Source organism: Narcine bancroftii, chromosome 2 (assembly GCF_036971445.1).
Source record: "Narcine bancroftii isolate sNarBan1 chromosome 2, sNarBan1.hap1, whole genome shotgun sequence".
Taxonomy (NCBI): Eukaryota; Metazoa; Chordata; class Chondrichthyes; order Torpediniformes; family Narcinidae; genus Narcine; species Narcine bancroftii.
In genome coordinates, this window is record NC_091470.1 from 161,977,950 (window position 1) to 161,996,347 (window position 18,398).

At 41.7% G+C, this 18,398-nt stretch overlaps 1 protein-coding gene across 3 annotated transcripts in view; it reads right to left on the reverse strand.

Moving 5' to 3' along the window:
• Window positions 1-2,129: 2,129 nt before the first annotated feature.
• Window positions 2,130-18,398, reverse strand: part of LOC138754560 (rho guanine nucleotide exchange factor 10-like protein) — a 215,546-nt gene continuing 199,277 nt past the window's right edge. For all 3 annotated transcript variants that reach the window (XM_069918990.1, XM_069918992.1, XM_069918993.1), the window contains 2 exons: window positions 17,420-17,510; window positions 2,130-3,425 (listed from right to left, as the gene is read on the reverse strand). The gene's annotated coding sequence lies outside the window, so the exon portion shown is untranslated. The remainder of the gene's footprint in view (window positions 3,426-17,419; window positions 17,511-18,398) is intronic.

Sequence of the window (18,398 nt, forward strand, 5' to 3'; positions counted from 1 at the left end):
ATGCAAATCTTGTCTTGGGTCTGGTCCTGCTTAGTCAAGATAAATGTAGACAGGCTATAAAAGCAGCTCACATATGCTGGGCATTACATTTATATAGATGAAACTCAGGTTGATGCACGTTCTTCAGGCAATAGCATAGTGAGTGTACTTAACAATAGCATTCACTGTCTTCAGGAAGATTCAGTGCAGCAGAAATGTCTCATCAATCTTGCAACAGCTGTGATACATTGTGTTAAATTTGTGGAGAGTATACATTTGAGGCTGAGAGAGTAGGGAGCGGAGACACAGCACTGCTCCGCAGGGTCCCCCTGCCTGGTTCTAACGTTGACGGCTCTGTACAGGTTTTAAACAGCCTATTAATGGAGCCAGGATTTTTTAAAATCCTGCGACCACCGGGTATGCGCCTAAGATGGTAGTGCCTTTGATGTGCAGCATACCACAAGGAGTTACATACACTGGGGGAGCACCAGACATGGGGAGAACTCCCCCTGACGAGAAGAAGCGTGGGAGTCGACCCTATGGGGAAGGTTGCTGTGGCAGCAGACCAACAAGGGGCTCAGTGGCCAAAGGACTCGTACAGGCTATGGGCTGCTGGTGACGTGGTCGAAGGGCCCACACAGGCTGGCCGCTGGAGGCTGGCTCACTAGAACTTGGTATCAGAACCCGAATTCGAGATAGTGCTGAGGGTAAGAAAGGCTGCTGTGGAGTCTTCAGGCACTAAAGGCTTCCTGACCAAATTGGTATTTTGGATCTGCAGCTCGGTTTGAACTGGTGTCTGTGCAAATCCACGGACACGCCGAGACTCTAAAGGGACTCCTTTGTTATTCTTTCTCCTTTTGTTAGAGGTTTAAGGCAGACAAAATTTGAAGTATGTCATAGATATTACATTATTATGTATTATTAGGTGACAATAAAAGGAACCTTTGCTGACACGGTCTCAAACCGAAATGTCGACAATTCCTAGCCTTCCACAGATGCTCCTCAATACCCTGACTACTCCCAGCAATTTGTTTTTTAGGTAGGTAACAGGAGACTATTGTAGAGAAACCAACAGGCTTCAACTTGCTTGCAAACATAGCATATCCTTACTGTTCGGCTGTCCTGCACTGAGTTGCAGGGGGCTGTGGAACAGCCACCTTTATACAGGAGCTGGTGGGGACGGGCCATGGGTTGTGCCGGCCAATAGGTGTGCTTGACCAGGTAATTTACCACAAACAGGACAAAATGACAGCTCAAACCCAGGTAGGATAAATAGACATCTTGAGAATGTAAGTTTGAGCATGTGAAACTTTCACAGCATAAAAGAATTACATGGCCTTTTGCTGCTGGTAATACATTAAAAATAAAGGATCCCCTTGAAAATGCACAGACCCAGAACATTAACAGTTAAAAAGCTGCTATACTCTGAGCCTTAATCTAATAGATCCACAGAAATTCTAAGATTTTAATCCACAACCATTCAAATAGTGGAACCTTGCATGTTTCACACAGGAAATGAAAAGGCAGGACCAGTGACAATACTGATGCATTAAAGGATTTATCCAGATAATGCAATTTTGATGAATTCTCTGCAGGATACATTTTCTTGTGGATAAAATGATGAACAGATTCAGTCCACATCATTACACAGGTGAAGCCTTAAGTTAGATCAAGCTCACAAAATTGCAACCCTCATAAAATGGCTGCAAAAGAACGTTCAGGAATTTCATCCATTCCCTGGCACAAGCGTGACCATTCTTAATCGTCGGAAGAGAGTGACAATAGCCAGCTCTTGAAACAAAGTCAGCATCACTTGATTGCACCTAACGTGCCATCAGAAGCAAACGAGGCCAGGCACTCATAGAGAAAAACAGCATGGAAACAGACCTTTTAACTCGGCTGGTCCACAGCTATTTTTTTGTCTGCATCTAATAAAAGTACATAGAAGTGCTGGAAGAGCTCAGCCGGTTTCGCAGCGTCCATCGAAGGTAGATTTTGGGCCTGAGCCCTTGTTCAAGGAGTATCCTTCTAAACATTCCTCTCTATTCACCCGTCTTTTAAATTCCCTAATTGGTCCTGCTTCAATTGCTTCCCCCGCTCGCTCATTCCATAAACCCATGACCCCCCCCCCCCATGAAAAAGATGCTCCTCAGGTTGCTTTTAAAACTTCTTTCCTTTCACTTTAATAGTTTAGAATCACCTGCCCTGCGAAAAAGATTGTGATTCATCTTGTCTCTACCATTCACAATTTTATATACTTCTATAAGTTTACCCCTGAGTCTCCATTACTCTGGGGAAAAAAGTCTATCCAGACCCTTCCAGTAAAGCAAGAAAGTCTGCAGATGCAGATTTTCAAATTCCTAGATCTTGACAAAGGGCTCAGGCCTGAAATGTTGGTTATTTATCTTTGCCTGCTATGGATGCTGTGGGGTCTGCTACGTTTCTCCAGGCTCTCCTTGTAACTTAATCCCTCCAATTCCAGTAATATCATGGGAAATCTCTTCTTTACACAGTGTGGTCTCATTAACGATTTGTACAATTGTAACGTGACATCCCAACTTATACTCAATGTCTGATGAAAGCAAAGTTTCCAAACTTTTTTTTTAAAATCACCCTGTCTCTGGCCTACCAGCTGAGTTGTACACAGCTCTGTGGGACTGGACCTGCTAGAAGTATACAACGCCATGATCCTGACAGGAATCATGTCAGACTCCATGAAGAACATCATCACCCTCATCTACAAAAAGAAAGGGGAGGAGGAGTATATCAGGAATTGGGAGACCCATTTCATTGCTAAATGTGGGGACTGCAAAATCCTGTCCAAGGTCATTGAGTCAAGTGTGTTCTGGCATGGGTGATACACCCAGCCCAGACCTGCACAGTTCCTGGCATCTCTGATAGCCTCATGCTACTCAGGGACACCATCACCTATGTGCAGGACTGGGGTGGGGGGGGAGGTGGATATCTGGCTGGTCAGCTTAGCCCAAGAGAAGGCTTTCAACTGGATTTTGCATGCATTCATGATGGATGGGCTCTCCAAAATGGGCTTTGGGGAGGGAATTTGGAATTGGATTCAACTGCTCTACACAGACATTTGTAGTCCAGTCCAAATCAACAGGTGGGATAGCTTCCCCATCAAGTCAGGAGTTAGGCAAGGCTGCCTTCTGTCTCCAGTCTTATTTGTGTGCTGCACAGAGCCCCTTTACCAAAGCCATCAAGAAGAATGAGGATATAAGAGGAATGACTTTGCCAGGCACCGAAAGTGTTCAAGTCAAGGCCTCCCTGTACATGGACGACGTCGCTGTTCGGATAGACAATCGGTCTGGAGACTGACCAGCATATACGGGCATCAACTCTATGCAGGACGCCTTCTGGTCGGCACATTCCAGGTGCAGAAATACGTGCTGAGGGACGTGCTGAGGTTTGGTGCAGCCATCGCAAGGGCACTATGGAAAAGAAGCACAGTTTAGAGTCCTCCCATTATCAGGCACTGAGGGGCTGACACAGAGGGAAGGGAGAAACAAGGTACCATAGAGGTACTGTCTGAGTATTAAGGCAACAATGAAAAGCGTGAAATGTACATTGATGATTGACCCTATGTAAAATGTTTTTGAACTGTTTTTCCTGAACTGTAAATAACTTGCTCAATATGAGATGACTACACTACATAAAAGTTCTGAACATGTTTTGTAAATAACTGACTCAATATTATTGAATCTATGAATGTAAAGACAAAGAGTTTTTTTTTCCTCTTGTATTATATATAATTTATGGCGAATAAAGTATATTTTGGGGGAAAAAATGTCTATGTGCTTGTGTGGTGTGGATTGACGAGGGCCATGTGAGCTCTCCATCCAGAACCTGTTGGAATGTGGATTGCAGAGGGGCATGTGACCACTCCAGCTGGAACCTAGTTGGAAGTCACCTCACCTGCCAATCAATGGTTAGATCTGTCCACAGGTGAGGCTGACATGCGATTGGTCCTCACAGGTCACATGGATGAGCCCTGCATTTCTCTCTCTTTTCTTACTGCTGTATGGAGACCATCACTGAACTCCAGGCTGGATACCACAATCAGCTCTAGAGCAATGAGCCAATCTCAGATTATGAGCCATGGGTGATGGTGGAGACCAGGTTCATTTGATATATTTTTAGCTGCAATTAATTTACCATTTTTTAGTGTGCTGTAATTGTTAGAAATAGAGAGGGGTGGTGGGTATTGCGGGTTTAACCTGTGCGTTCACAATCAGGAGTTGCCAATGTTTAGCCGTGATTTATTTCCACCCGATCTGTAGTTATTTGTGTCTTATTCTGGGTTAGGCTTTGTAAGTGTCTGCCCTTTTGTGAATTCTCCTGAGCACTGTTTGTTAATAACATGTGGTCTAGCCTTAATTCTCTTTGAACCCATCGAACCAATTCTGAACACAACAGCTTGTACCCCCTCGGTCTCTTGTCAACATTCTCCAAGGTTCTACCATTTACTGTGCAAGTTTTGCTCTGGTTTAATTTCAGAAAATGCACCACCTTGCACCTCTGTTAAATTCTGTCTGTTATTCCTGAGCCACTTTGCTAATTGATTTTGATCCCGTTGCAAACATAGAACACCTACATTACTGCCACATTGATATGCGCCATCAATGACTCCAAAGGCTAAGTGAGGAACGATAGGATTTAATACACATTAGATTTTAGCTGGCCCAACTCCATGTGCTCGAATAAATGGGGTAGGGAGGTTGACCTTTATGGCCAGGTAACAGGGGGATGGGTTACAGGGGATCGAGTCATCAGTGGGAGGGCCAGCCACTTATACACAGAACATTATATACACATGACCACACACAATTTTGGTGCCATCCACAAACTTGCTCATTGTTAACTACATTCTCATCTGAATTTTTAATATAAATGAAAAACAACAGTGGACCCAGCTGCAATCCCTGAGGCACACCACTAAAGCATGGTCTCCAATCAGAAAAACAACTACCTCTCCCTTACTCCAATTTAGTATCCAATTGGCAAGCTCACCCTGGATCCCCCGAGAACTAATCTTCAGGATGCACCTGCCTTGTCGAACCTCTTCACAGGCCTTGCTAAAGTCCATGTAGACAATGTCCACTGTTAACGTAGACAATGCCCTTGTTAATCCTTTAAGTCATGTCTTTTTTTTTAATTCAATCAAATTCGTGAGACACGACATCCCCCATGCACAAAGCCATAAATCCTTCTCCACTTTAGAGTGGCGGACTTTGAAAAATATCAGAAGTAGCCTCGCAATCCAAATCCAAACCAAACTAAGATGCAGCAAGCACACTTGACCAACAGGAAAATACAGAAATGGAGTCTGTATAACATTGTAGTCAATTCAGATTGGGTAGAATTAGACATGTGGAGCCTTGTGTTTAAGAGGAAACTGTAGTTCAATTTCAGATCAGTGAAACTCAAAAATGATACAGCAAAACAGATTGACCTGTTGGAGATGGTTGCAGCTGGAAATTTAGTCATTTTCTCTTAAGTTTCATGATAGATTCTAAGTACTCACACAATGAGGTCAAAGAGAATGCACCACTTATTACAATAAACACTGGATTACCAATTTTTTTCAAAATGTTTGCTTCCTGAAAAATATTGGTGATTATGATAGATGTCTTCTAGCTGAACACAACGATAATTTCAGATTTCAGGAAATCTGCAGCAGTTACCTGGCATGGTGGACTATCACCACAAGGCAGAGAGAGAGAGAGAGAGAGAGAGAGAGAGAGAGAGAGAGAGAGGGGGGAAGAGAGAGAGTGTTCTTTGTGCTGGTGTTAAATACAGGGCTCTAGCCAAGAAGGATGCTGAGTGATTAGAACCAGCCAATGGTAAGGTGTGCACTGACCAGTGATCTGAACACAATCTTCACTGGCATTCCACCTGCAGTTTGTAACATTGCCCATAACTTGTAACTTTTAAGTGGAACAACGCGTACACAATATACTGAGAGGCTTCCAAATGAATTTCAGGAGGGGAGGTCACGTGACCACCAGCAATACACACGGAGCCTCCACCACACACAGCAGCAGCCCAAAATTCATAAGATACACTCAAAAGTTTTCAGGATACAAACAAAATCTTCATTGTGCAGTGTAATCAGTGATTGGAATTGCCATTGGTCATGTGCTTTGGTCACGTTCCTCCCTTTCCAAATATTGGGAAAATATCTTCAATATCTTGCCTTTAGTTCTTAATATTAAATTGGCTCCTAATCCTTTCCTTTTCCTATTTGGTGTAAGTAAATCAGCTGATTTAAATTTGTCTGGGCTACAATCCCATGTAGTAGCCTTTGTTCTTCTTATTGACAGTAGAGCTACTTATGAGATGGAAGGATGCTGTCACTCCTACAGATGCTCAATGGTGATCTGATGTGATGGCATGCTGGACTCGGGGTGAAAAAAATTAGATGCTCTACTAATGTAATGAACGTCAACTTTCTAAATGTATGGGTCCTTTCCTTAAATATTTTCAGATTATTGGATCCCATTTTACAGTTTGGTTGTCCTTTCATGAATTAATGAAACATATGTTTATTCATAACTTCACAAGGGAAAGGTTAGACTATTAGAAGGGTTAAATTATTTTTAAAAATATAAAACAAAACTATTTTGTCTCTTTCATAGGTTGTTTACAGCTATTTGTTGATATACATTTACTTTGTTGGATATATATTCTTGTTATTACCTTTGTATGAACATATAGAGAGAGAGAGAGATAGATATATAGAGAGATAGAGATAGAGAGAGAGATAGAGATAGATAGAGATAGAGAGATAGAGAGAGATAGAGATAGAGAGATAGAGAGAGATAGATAGAGAGAGATAGATAGAGATAGAGAGATAGAGAGATAGAGATAGAGAGATAGAGATAGAGAGAGATAGATATAGAGAGAGATAGATATAGAGAGATAGAGATAGAGAGGGATAGATATAGAGAGAGATAGATATAGAGAGATAGATATAGAGAGAGATATAGAGAGAGATAGATATAGAGAGAGATAGATATAGAGAGAGATATAGAGAGAGATAGATATAGAGAGAGATAGATATAGAGATAGATATAGAGAGAGATAGATATATAGAGAGATAGATAAATAGAGAGATAGATATATAGAGAGATAGATGAATATGTACAAATAATAATTTTTAAAGTTTACATAAATTAAATTATATTCCATTATTTAAGAAAGTAAATGAGGATTTGAAAAGATGGACAAGTTTACCTCTAATTTTAATTGGAAGAATTAATTGTATGAAAATGAATCTTTTCAAGAATTCAATACTTGTTTCTGACTGCCAATTTCTATACCACAAATTTTATAGGGAGAGAGAGAGAGAGAGAGAGAGAGAGAGAGAGAGAGAGAGAGAGAGAGAGAGAGAGAGAGATTATATCTATATACACACACATAAACTCAAAAATATTGGAAAGAGAATAGCTATTGGTTGCAGTTGACTGCTCAAAATGATATTATTAAAGAAGGATTTTCAAAGGAATCTTCAGATCGGTCAAAAGCTATCTTTGGTGCCCATACACATATTGTGAAATTACACTTCTTGCACAAATATGAAAAAAAATCTTTAATGTTGTTTATACTAGCAATACAGGCTGCAACCGGCACTGGAAGGAAATAATGACAATAATATGACAGAATTTACTGTTGAGTTGAAAAATAATGTGATTCAGTGTGAAACTCAGCTCCTACGCCTAAACAAAGGGAAATACAAAGGGATGATAGAAGAGTCGGGGTAGTTGAAAATACACTAAAGTATGACAGTGGATAAATAGCGTTAATTCCCAGAAGAAATCTGTCAGAAACAGGAACAATTTGAGAAGCTTTATAGTACTGACCAAAGGGCCAAGAAATCAATAAAGACAAGGTGGAATATAGAGCAGACCAGTGCAATTGAAAAAATAAGATATTTTATTGCTACACAAAAAGGAAAAGGGCAAAAAGAATGCAAGTGAGACCATGAGAGAGAGAGAGAGAGAGAGAGAGAGAGAGAGAGAGAGAGAGAGAGAGAGAGAGAGAGAGAGAGAGAGAGAAGAATTTATAGGGGGAGGATGAAAGAGACCACAGATATTTTTAAGGACCAGGAGTTGAACAAGAATGGGGTCATGACGGAAAATACCTATTAGTTAAGAATTTATGATGGGAAAATTAGTGAGCTTGAAAGTTAATAAATCGCAAAGAATCAAGTACAAATGGTGTGTTAGCTATTCACTTGAAATGAGGAGTAAAGGAATCTTACTGCATTTGAAGAGGACCTTGATTAGACCAAGCCTGGGGCATATACTTGTGGAAAGGATTTTGTGATTTGAGGGACGGCAGAATTGTGTATAAATGATCGATAGACAAGGAAGACATTCTTGAATCTGGAAGAGGAAATCTCAGTGATGCCTATAAGATTCTGAAAGGGCTTGAAACAAAAATGTATCATTTAATTTTAACGATACAGCATAGCAGAAGGGCCATCTGTCCCATGAAATCCATGATTCCCATTTACATCTTCCAACTCTGCATGTGGGGCAACTGGAGAAAGCCCATGCTGTCTCAGAAAGCACGTACAAACATTTTACAGTCAGTGCCAGATTTGAATCGAGTGTTCTCATACCACTGCGCGCATTGCTATGCTAACCATACAGTGCTGTGCCATTAGAAGAGGAATTGTTTCTCTTTCTTGTGCAGCCTCAGCAAAAGGGGAAGAGTTTAGAATGAGGAGGTTTTGGAAGTGAAAGGAGGAGAAATTTTTCTTCCTTCAGAGGGCAATGATCCTCAGGGATTCTCTACCCCAGAATGCTGTGGAAGCACAAGGGGTTGTATTAATTCAAAATAGAAAATGATAGATTTCTGGAAAATAAGAGGATCAGAAGTTATGGACACTGAGGTGGAAGATTGTCTCAACCTGACAGAGCAAGCTTACACTGTCAGGGGGGGGGGGGGGGGGGTGAAAGAAAAAAGCGAGAAAAACAGAGAGCACACCAGTGACTATCCCACTCAGCCACTGTTATGTTGTGTTGGATTCTGCTGAGGGAGATGACCGGACAGAAGAAGGCCACGGGCACCAGGTCAATGGCAATGAGCCTGGCAGAGTGGTGCAAAGGAAAAGGAAAAGGAGAAATGCAGTAGTTATTGGAGACTCCATTGTCAGGGGTACAGACAGGAGGTTCTGTGAGCCAGATAAGTATACCCACATGTGTGCTGCCTCCCTGGTGCAAGGGTACGAGATATCACAAATCGGGTCCAAAATATTCTGAGAGGAGAGGGAGAGCAGCCTGATGTCTTGGTACATGTGGATACAAACGACATTGACAAGAAAAGGGATTACAGTGAGCTGGGACGAAAGCTGAAAGACAGGAACGCTAGGGTGGTGATCTCGGGATTACTACCTGTTCCAAATGCAAGTGATGAAAAGAATGTAAGGATAAGGAAAATGAACGAGTGGCTGAGTGCTGGTGTACAAGGCAAGGATTTGGCTTCTTGGATCATTGGGATCTCTTTTGGGGAAGGCAATGATCTTTACAAGAGGGACGGGTTGCACCTAAATCCAAAAGGTGCCAACATTTTGGCAAGTATGTTTGGTACAGCAGTGGGGCAAGGTTTAAACTAATTTGGCAGGGGGATGGGAACCAGAGTGATAGGGAAAAGGGTAGGGAAGATAAACTAATGGCTAGGAAAAGTAAAATAGAAAAAGTAATGTTGGGAGGAGAAAGTAAAAAAATCAGATGGTGCAGTGAGTTTTCGGGTCAGTGATAGTCTTAAGAAAATTACAAATAAAAATAGTGGGCAGAAAAATCAAAAGGAAAGGTTACAGAAGTCACTAGATATTAAAGGGACAACGAGCATAAGGGCACTTTATCTGAATGCCCGCAGTATTAGAAATAAGGTTAGTGAACTTGAGGCGCAAATCGGTACCCATGCCTATGATTTGGTAGCCATCACGGAAACATGGCTACAAGGTGACCCTAAATGGGAATTAAACTTTCAAGGGTATCAGGTGGTGCAAGGAGATAGACAGGATGGTAAGGGAGGTGGAGTTGGACTCTTAATCAAAGATGAGCTCCAGGCAGTAGTGAGGAATGATATAAGATCGAAAGAGCATAATGTTGAGTCCATTTGGGTAGAGATAAAGAATAACAAAGGGAAAAAATTATTGGTGGGTGTTATCTATCGCCCACCAAATAACAATAGTTTAGTGGCACAGGAAATAAATAGAGAGATAAGTGAGGCATGTAATAATGATACGGCAGTAGTCATGGGGGACTTTAACTTTTGATTGGGAAAATCAAGTTGGTCGTGGGAGTCTGGAAGAGGACTTCATAGAATGCATCCACGATAGCTTTCTTGAGCTGCATGTTAAGGAACCCACAAGAGAAAATGCTCTCCTGGATCTAGTGTTGTGCAATGAGATAGGTAGAGAAAATGATGTAATAGTCAGAGACCATCTGGGAAATAGTGATCATAGTATGATTGAATTTCTCATTCAAGTGGAAGGGGAAATAGTTAGATCTAAAACTAATATATTATGTTTAAACAGGGGTGACTACCATAGGATGAGGGAGGAATTGGGCAGAGTGGACTGGGAGCACAGACTAATTGATGAAACAGTTGAGGAACAGTGGAAGATTTTCAAAGAAATATTTTGTAATGTTCAACAAAAATATATTCCGGTCAGGAAAAAGGGCAGCAAGAGAGGGAAAAATCAACCATGGTTAACAAAGCAAATAAAGGAGAGTATAAAATTGAAGGCGCAGGTGTACAAAGCTGCAAAGAGCAGTGGAAAACTGGAAGATTGGGAAAACTTTAAGAGACAACAAGGGGTTACAAAGCGGGTAATAAGAAATGGGAAAAGGATTATGAAAGTAAATTGGCACAAAATATAAAAACAGAAAGCAAAAAATTTTATAAATATATAAAACGGAAGAGGGTGGCTAGAGTTAACATAGGACCCTTGGAGGATGAGAAAAGAAAACTAGTAGCAAAAAATGGCCAAGACATTAAACAAATATTTTGTGTCAGTCTTCACGGTGGAAGACATGTCCAGCATGCCCAAGTGCGGAGTTAAGGGTGCGAATGTTGGGGAGGGCCTTGATAAAATAGTTGTTACAAAGGAAGTAGTGATGGAGAATCTAATGGGACTAAAGCCAGACAAATCCTGATGATATGCATCCAAGGGTTCTGAAGGAAATGGCAGAAGTTATAGTTGATGCATCGGTGGTCATATATCAAAATTCCTTGGATTCTGGGCAGGTCCCAGCAGACTAAAAGACAGCAAATGTCACGCCACTTTTTAAGAAGGGATGTAGGCAGAAGACTGGAAATTATCGGCCAATTAGCTTGACGTCTGTAGTTGGAAAAATGCTTGAAGCTGTCATTAAAGATGAAATAGTGAAACTTTTGGAACGTAAGGGTTCAATCAGGCAGATGCAGCATGGTTTTAGAAAGGGAAGATCTTGTTTGACAAACTTGTTAGGATTCTTTGAGGATATAATGGGTGCGGTGGATAGAGGAGAACAGGTTGATGTTGTATATTTGGATTTCCAGAAAGCGTTTGATAAGGTGGCGCACAAGAGACTTCTCAGTAAGTTACAGGAAACTGGAGTCCGGGGAAGTATATTGGCCTAGATTGAAAATTGGTTGTCTGACAGGAGGCAGAGAGTCGGGATAAATGGGAGTTTTTCAGGTTGGCAGAGAATGGTAAGTGGGGTGCCGCAGGGGTCAGTGTTAGGCCCACAACTGTTCATCATTTACATTGATGACTTGGAGGGGACAAAATGTGGTGTAGCCAAGTTTGCGGATGACACCAAATTGAGTGGAAGAGCAAATTGTAATGAGGATGTGGAGAGTCTGCAGAGGGATATAGTAAAGCTGGATGAGTGGGCAAAGGTCTGGCAGATGGAGTACAATGTTAGTAAGTGTGAGGTTATCCACTTTGGCAAGAAAAATAAAAGTGCTGAATATTATTTAAAGGGTGAAAAACTACAGCATGTTGTGTGCAAAGGGACTTGGGAGTGCTTGTGCATGAATCGCAAAAAGTTAGGTTGCAGGTGCAGCAGGTTATTAAGAAGGAAAATGGAATGTTGGCCTTCATCGCAAGAGGAATTGAATTCAGGAGTAGGTAGGTAATGTTGCAACTGTATAAGGTACTGATGAGACCGCACCTGGAGTACTGTGTCCAGTTCTGGTCTCTATATTTGAGGAAGGATATACTGGCTTTGGAGACAGTCCAGAGGAGGTTTACTAGGTTGATCCCTGGGATGAAGGGGTTGATTTATGATGAAAGACTAAATCGTCTAGGATTGTATTCTCTCGAGTTCAGAAGAATGAGAGGAGATCTTATAGAAACATGTAGGATTATGAAGGGTATGGATAGGATAGATGTAGGAAGGTTTTTTGAGCTGGCCAGGGAAACTAAAATGAGAGGACACAGTCTCAAGATTCGAGGGAGTAGATTTAGGACAGAGATGAGGAAAAATAGTTTTTCCCAGAGAGTAGTGAATGTTTGGAATTCTCTAACCAAGGAAGTCGTTGAGGCTGCTTCATTAAACATATTTAAAATTTGGTTAGATAAATTTTTACATGATAGAGGAATTAGGGGATATGGGGAGAAGGCAGGTAGGTGGAGTTAGGCCATAAATTAGATCAGCCATGATCGTATTGAATGGCGGAGCAGGCTCGATGGGCCATTTTTGGCCTACTTCCTATGTTCCTGCTTTTATATTTTTTGTCTTTTTATTGTGAACATTGACCAGTGCCATCATTACTCAATGCCAAATGGAAGAACAAGAGAAGCCAAAGATACGTGGAATCCTTACAAAAAAAAATGACTCAAAGTGAATTTAGTGGCTCCCATGTTAGACAAGATGATTAGATTATAATGTCTCCAACGTAGAACATCACAGACGCTTCAGCCCACAATGTTTTGCCAACCAAAAGTGATTTTCAACCATCTGGTCAACGATCAGAAATACCTATTACTCGTTAGGCAGATTTGGCAGCAATCTTGCTGTTTACACATTTGGATGCATGCAGTCACTCAATTAAACTAAGTATAGGGAGACAACATTACCTCACCCCAAGAACAGGGCATTAGAGCCTTTGTCCTTAAACAAAAATTACAAAGCAGGAATTAAGTTGTCATCAAATATTTTCCAGCCAACAATGCGACACGACCCTACCAGGCGAAGACTGTTACCTAGGTAACCAGGAGGATTCCATTACCCCTATTGAGGAAGACATTCCGAAAGGCTTTCAAACAATTACACCATCGTAGCAGGAAATTTAAATGGAATAAAAATATGTTTTTGCATTTGCATCAAATCGGCTGCCTCAAATTAAAGGTGGTTTAAAACCCATCAGTGGCAAAGATCGAGCCATTGGAAAGGTGAAGCTATAAAAAAGTGGTCAAGGGAAAATCCTGTTTGGGGTTGGTTCAAGAGTTTTTACTAGATTTAGCAATGGCATACACACCACTCAACCACCTGCTAAAAAAGAATGATAAATGGAGGTGGAATGAAGACCATCAGAGAGCACAAACTTATACAATTCAAATAGCAGTACTGATAAAGCTACCGTATCGGCAGTTCTGCCACTGGTGTGGATCTGGGGAGAACGAGGGAAGGGTGCTCCCACCCAGTCCAACTGTCGTCAGCTCCCTGCAGGCTTTAAACAGCCTGATAAAGAAGCCGACAGTATTTAAAACCCTGTGACCACGAGGCCTGGGCCTAAGATGCCAGCATCTGTGCTCAGAAGCAGGGTTGCAGACTCCGGGGGAGCAGCGGACCGGTCGGTACAGGGCACCAGTCATGGGGAGAACACCCCCACCACGGTTGAGAAGGACAAGCAGAAGATGAGAAGCAAGGGGCTCCGTGGCTGAAGGACACACACAGGCGGTGAGCTGTTGGTGACTTGCAGATGAGGAAACCATACAGGTTGTGTGTGGGCTACTGGCGACTTGAGATCAAAAGACTCATACCAGGCTGCGAGCTGTTGCAGACTGGCTCATGGAAACCAGGATTCAAAAGGATGCTGAGGGCAAGGAAGGCATCCGAAGGGCTCTAGGCGCCGGCAGCTTCCTCATTGCGCCGAGGGTTTGGGCCAGCGCTTGGGTTTGAAATGAGCTGGAGTCAATAATATTAAATTTCTGTTTAATTACATGACAATAAATAGAATTTGAGATGAAAATCCCAGTTTCAATTATTTTGACACGATATGAGCATTGAAGATGCTACAAACTATGCAACATTACATATTGATGCGGACCAAAAGAAGTCAAGAATATTCATGATATAAACTTTAAAAGAATATAAAAAGGAGCAAACATTGCTTTGTGAATGCAAAAGGTGCCTACACAGAGGATCTTTTAATAGGTCATGGATCACCTACTAGTCATTGTAGATCAAGAATTTCCAATTGCAACCATGATCTCTGCTTGAATACAGAGATGGGTAATTACGTTATCCCAAAATGACTATGCAATCATGTGGTGGACGTTCAAAAAATCACAGCCAAAGAGATTTTAACTGGACCATGACAGCAAGACTTTGGCAAGGCTACCTAACTTACAACTTGCAAATTATTACTTCCACCACAGCTGCAGAAATAAACTCAAAGCCCTTCTGAAACTATTCAATGGGCACGCACACCGATTTGGAAATGTGTCCAATTCCCGCGGCACCACTATTTCTTGACAGGGGCTTTAAATCTTCCTCTGACCCAGCATGTCTGAAGTGGTGACACAATGCCTGGGAAAAGCAAATCTTGGATGAACTGTGCTCATTTCGAGATGAGGACTGTGGCTGAAAGGTTTGCTTATCAGGACAAAAATTGGGGGGAAAAAACTATGACCTGTAATCTGACAAGAGAGCAGAATAGAGTCACCAAACATCAAGGTAGCTGTGGTGAGATGTTTCCTCCATTGTATATAGTTAGGATTGACTACTGTATATATTGGAGCTGGCCCGCCCACTCCTATGACTCTTCCCCCATGGTCCTGGGCCATAAAGGTCGAGTCACCTCTCCCATCCCTCCATTCCTATACCTGGATCCGGGCCAGCAAGGTTCTTCTGTACATTAAAGCCTATCGCTCCCTCAGCCTAGTCTCGGTGGTTACTGCTAGTGCACTACAATAGCCAAGCAACTCTGTATTTTTTTAAGGAAAGGCAAGAATAAGATTTTACAAATCAGCCACTCCAAACCATGCCACTGTGACCCAAATCAATGTCACCCCAACCCATCGGACTCTGTTTAAAATCCATTATCCTACAGCTTTATCCTGTTGACTCCTCCTGAAAAGCAGATTTGAGACAAGCAGGTGTTGACTGTTGGCTTGCTGAAGAGCTTCTAAGACTGGAGGATATCTTGGACAATAGGAATCACATTTTAAATTAAATGCCCTGAAGGTTAACATGTGACATTCCCTCAGCTCCAGGTTGAATCTTCAGAGCTCAATATGGAATTCTGCATCTTCAAATTACTTTCTCAATGGCTTCATTTTTCCCTTTTTTTCCTCAGTGTGGCTCCTCACCTGCTGGAGCAGTGGTAGATTAACCAGGCCCCTAGGATGAGCTTTAGTAACCCCTCGCCCCAACCCCACCCTGACCTTTTCCCCCTACCCCCACCCTTCATTGAATTAAGTGAAATTGTTCCATGTATTAGCCTTCATATTCTAAATTTATCCATCAGGTTTGTGCTGGGAATACACCAGTTTGTGTTTGGTTGGAGCAGGGGAGGAAAAACTTCATTAAAATCAAATAAAACTTTACAGAAGCCACCTTTGCAACAGAAGTGTGGTGTATCCTCCCCCCCCCCTCCATCCCCCAGGGGCCCATGATGGAAAGATTGATGGTTTTCGTGGCCAAATCCGGTGGGGAGAATGGGACACGCTGTGGTGATTGGCCTGGAGGCAGGTTCGAGAGGGTGGCGGATTTCCGAAGTTGAGCACTGGTGGAAGATGGGGAGTGGGGATGAGTGGGCGGGTGCTGGGTGTGATGATGCCACTGAGGGAGATCACGTTGTTTAGTTGTAGTTCGTGTATTATTCTTAAGGTGAGCGAGATGGAACAGTTCCTGCATCGCTTTGTATTCTGGGTAAAAACGATGACCTTCTTTCTGCTGTGCCCCATGTTAAGAATCCTGCTCTATTTTATATCACCTTTCCTCCTCCTTGCCCCTTTCCCACTCAGGAAACCCCAATGCACCTTACAGCCAAATAAATATTCTTTTGTACAATCTAGGAAATGTGCACAAAAAGATCCCATAAATAATAAGGTAATAATGATCAAATAATCAGAATTTTAAGGTGTGAAAAACATGGTTGCATGCAAAGTTCAGGGTGACACAGTTGGTGTGGCAGTCAGCACAAAGCCTTTTACCGTGTCAGTGATTGGGGTTCAAATCCCATGCTCTCCCCGTGTCTGCTTGGGTTTTCTCCAGTGTTGGGGGGAGTGGGGCTCTTGTTTCCATTCAAAAAAATGTACCAAGGGTAGAGGTCAATCGAGTGTAATTGGGCGGCGCAGGTTCGTGGGCCGAGATGGCCTGTTGCCATGCTGCTTGTCTAAATTTTTTTTTAAAGTATGAGGAAAAAGAAACTTGAAAGTTTCAAGGCTAACCATGCTTGAAATGAATCAACAAAAAACCTACTGTGTCAATCTGTTCTTCATTTAGAGAGGTAGAGAACAATAACAAATTCACACAACTCTAAATGGAAGTTAAAAGAAGGTTCCAATGATGCAAAACACCAATTTGGCAATATTTTAATTGCTTTGATTCTTTCATGTGATACGAAAAAATAAATTTCTACTTCTGAATAACCATCAAAAGGATAAGACAGACTGATGGCCGTTGAATACCCTTTGATAGGAATATGCCTACCTTGTTTGGAAAGGAAATGTTTCAAGCAATCAAGAGTTTACTGGATTCGCATAAAAGAATAATTCAAATGTTTATCTAGGTGCAAACAATATTTTCATTTTCCCCAAAACTCTTCAAGGCTCTCCATCATGGTATGTGCAAATGACTGAAGCAATCAAATGAAGTTAGCTTCCCGATAGGAGCATCAAGTTGAAAATTATTGGTTAGACGTCCAAAGGATTTAATTTAATCAGAAGACTGACAAGAGATTTCACACTTACTTTAGTGTATCTGAAAAGCCTTCCTTCTGGATATTAACATGTAATAAGCAGACGTCAATTTAAAAGACTGCCTAAAATCAGTGCCTGTTTATTTCCCTTAATTCTACCGAGCTCTTGGATAATGCCTGATTTTTCTATATGAAGCACTTTCCCCCCCAACTATTCTTCAATGTGTTCCAGCTAGAAGGATGTGAAACATAGAACTTGAGATAGAAGTGAGCAACTGTCCTGTGTTCAGGACTTAGGGCGACAGGGTTGGCGTTGCAGTCAGCACAATACTACCTCAGAGTCAATGACACGGGCTCAAATCTGCCACCGTCTGCGTTCTTCCTGTATCTGCATACGTTTTCTCCAGGTGTTCCATTTTCTTCCCCTGTACCAAAGAAGTACGGAGTTAGTTGGTCGCATGGACAGCGCAGGCTTGTATCAGTGATGTATCTTTAAATTAATTTATTGTCTGTAACTATCGATCTTTATCCAGTCCTTTACTGATTCCAATTTTATTTTAGCATCCCCTATTGACATCAGATCAGACAGCCACATGCATCTCATTTTCAGTCTTAGGCAGAAGGCCAGGGAAAGAGAATAATGAGTCTTCCTGGTGACATTGTAATTTGATGCATCCGAATTTCCCAAAATTATAACCAACCACTAATGACCGACTGACCCACTCCAAAAGGCATTGAGGTGCATGAACTCCTGAAACTGGGAACCAAACTGAAGGAGATGATTTATAGATGTTGGCGCTCAATTTTTAATGAATTCCCCCTTTAAGAATGGACCCCACCCCCCCTCCATTGTAACCACAGGAGCTGAGATTCACTTCACGACTTTGTTTATTCATTTATCAGAATCTGAACATCACTGGCAAGACCAGTATTTATTGTCCATCCGAAATTGTGCTTGAGATGGTGGTAGTGAGGCATCATCTTGAACAATCTCCATGCAGCCAGCTTTGCATTTGTGCAAAGTTTTTTTTAAACTGGCTTCCAAATGAGCAACTTTTTTTTTTCTTTTTAAAATGCATAACAAGCTATGACTCAATCTGCCAGTTACATTACATGTAGAATTGCAGTAGGTGTGAATGCAGCATTTTAGGAATTCTAATGTTCTCCAACTGTGACATCTGGACCACATTGCCATCACTCTCATGTAAATGATTTCATTATATTAAAATGCTTAAATCATCATATCTTTATCTATTCAAATGTTCAGAATCAGAATTTATGGTCACGAACAAGTCATGAAATTTGAGTTTCCT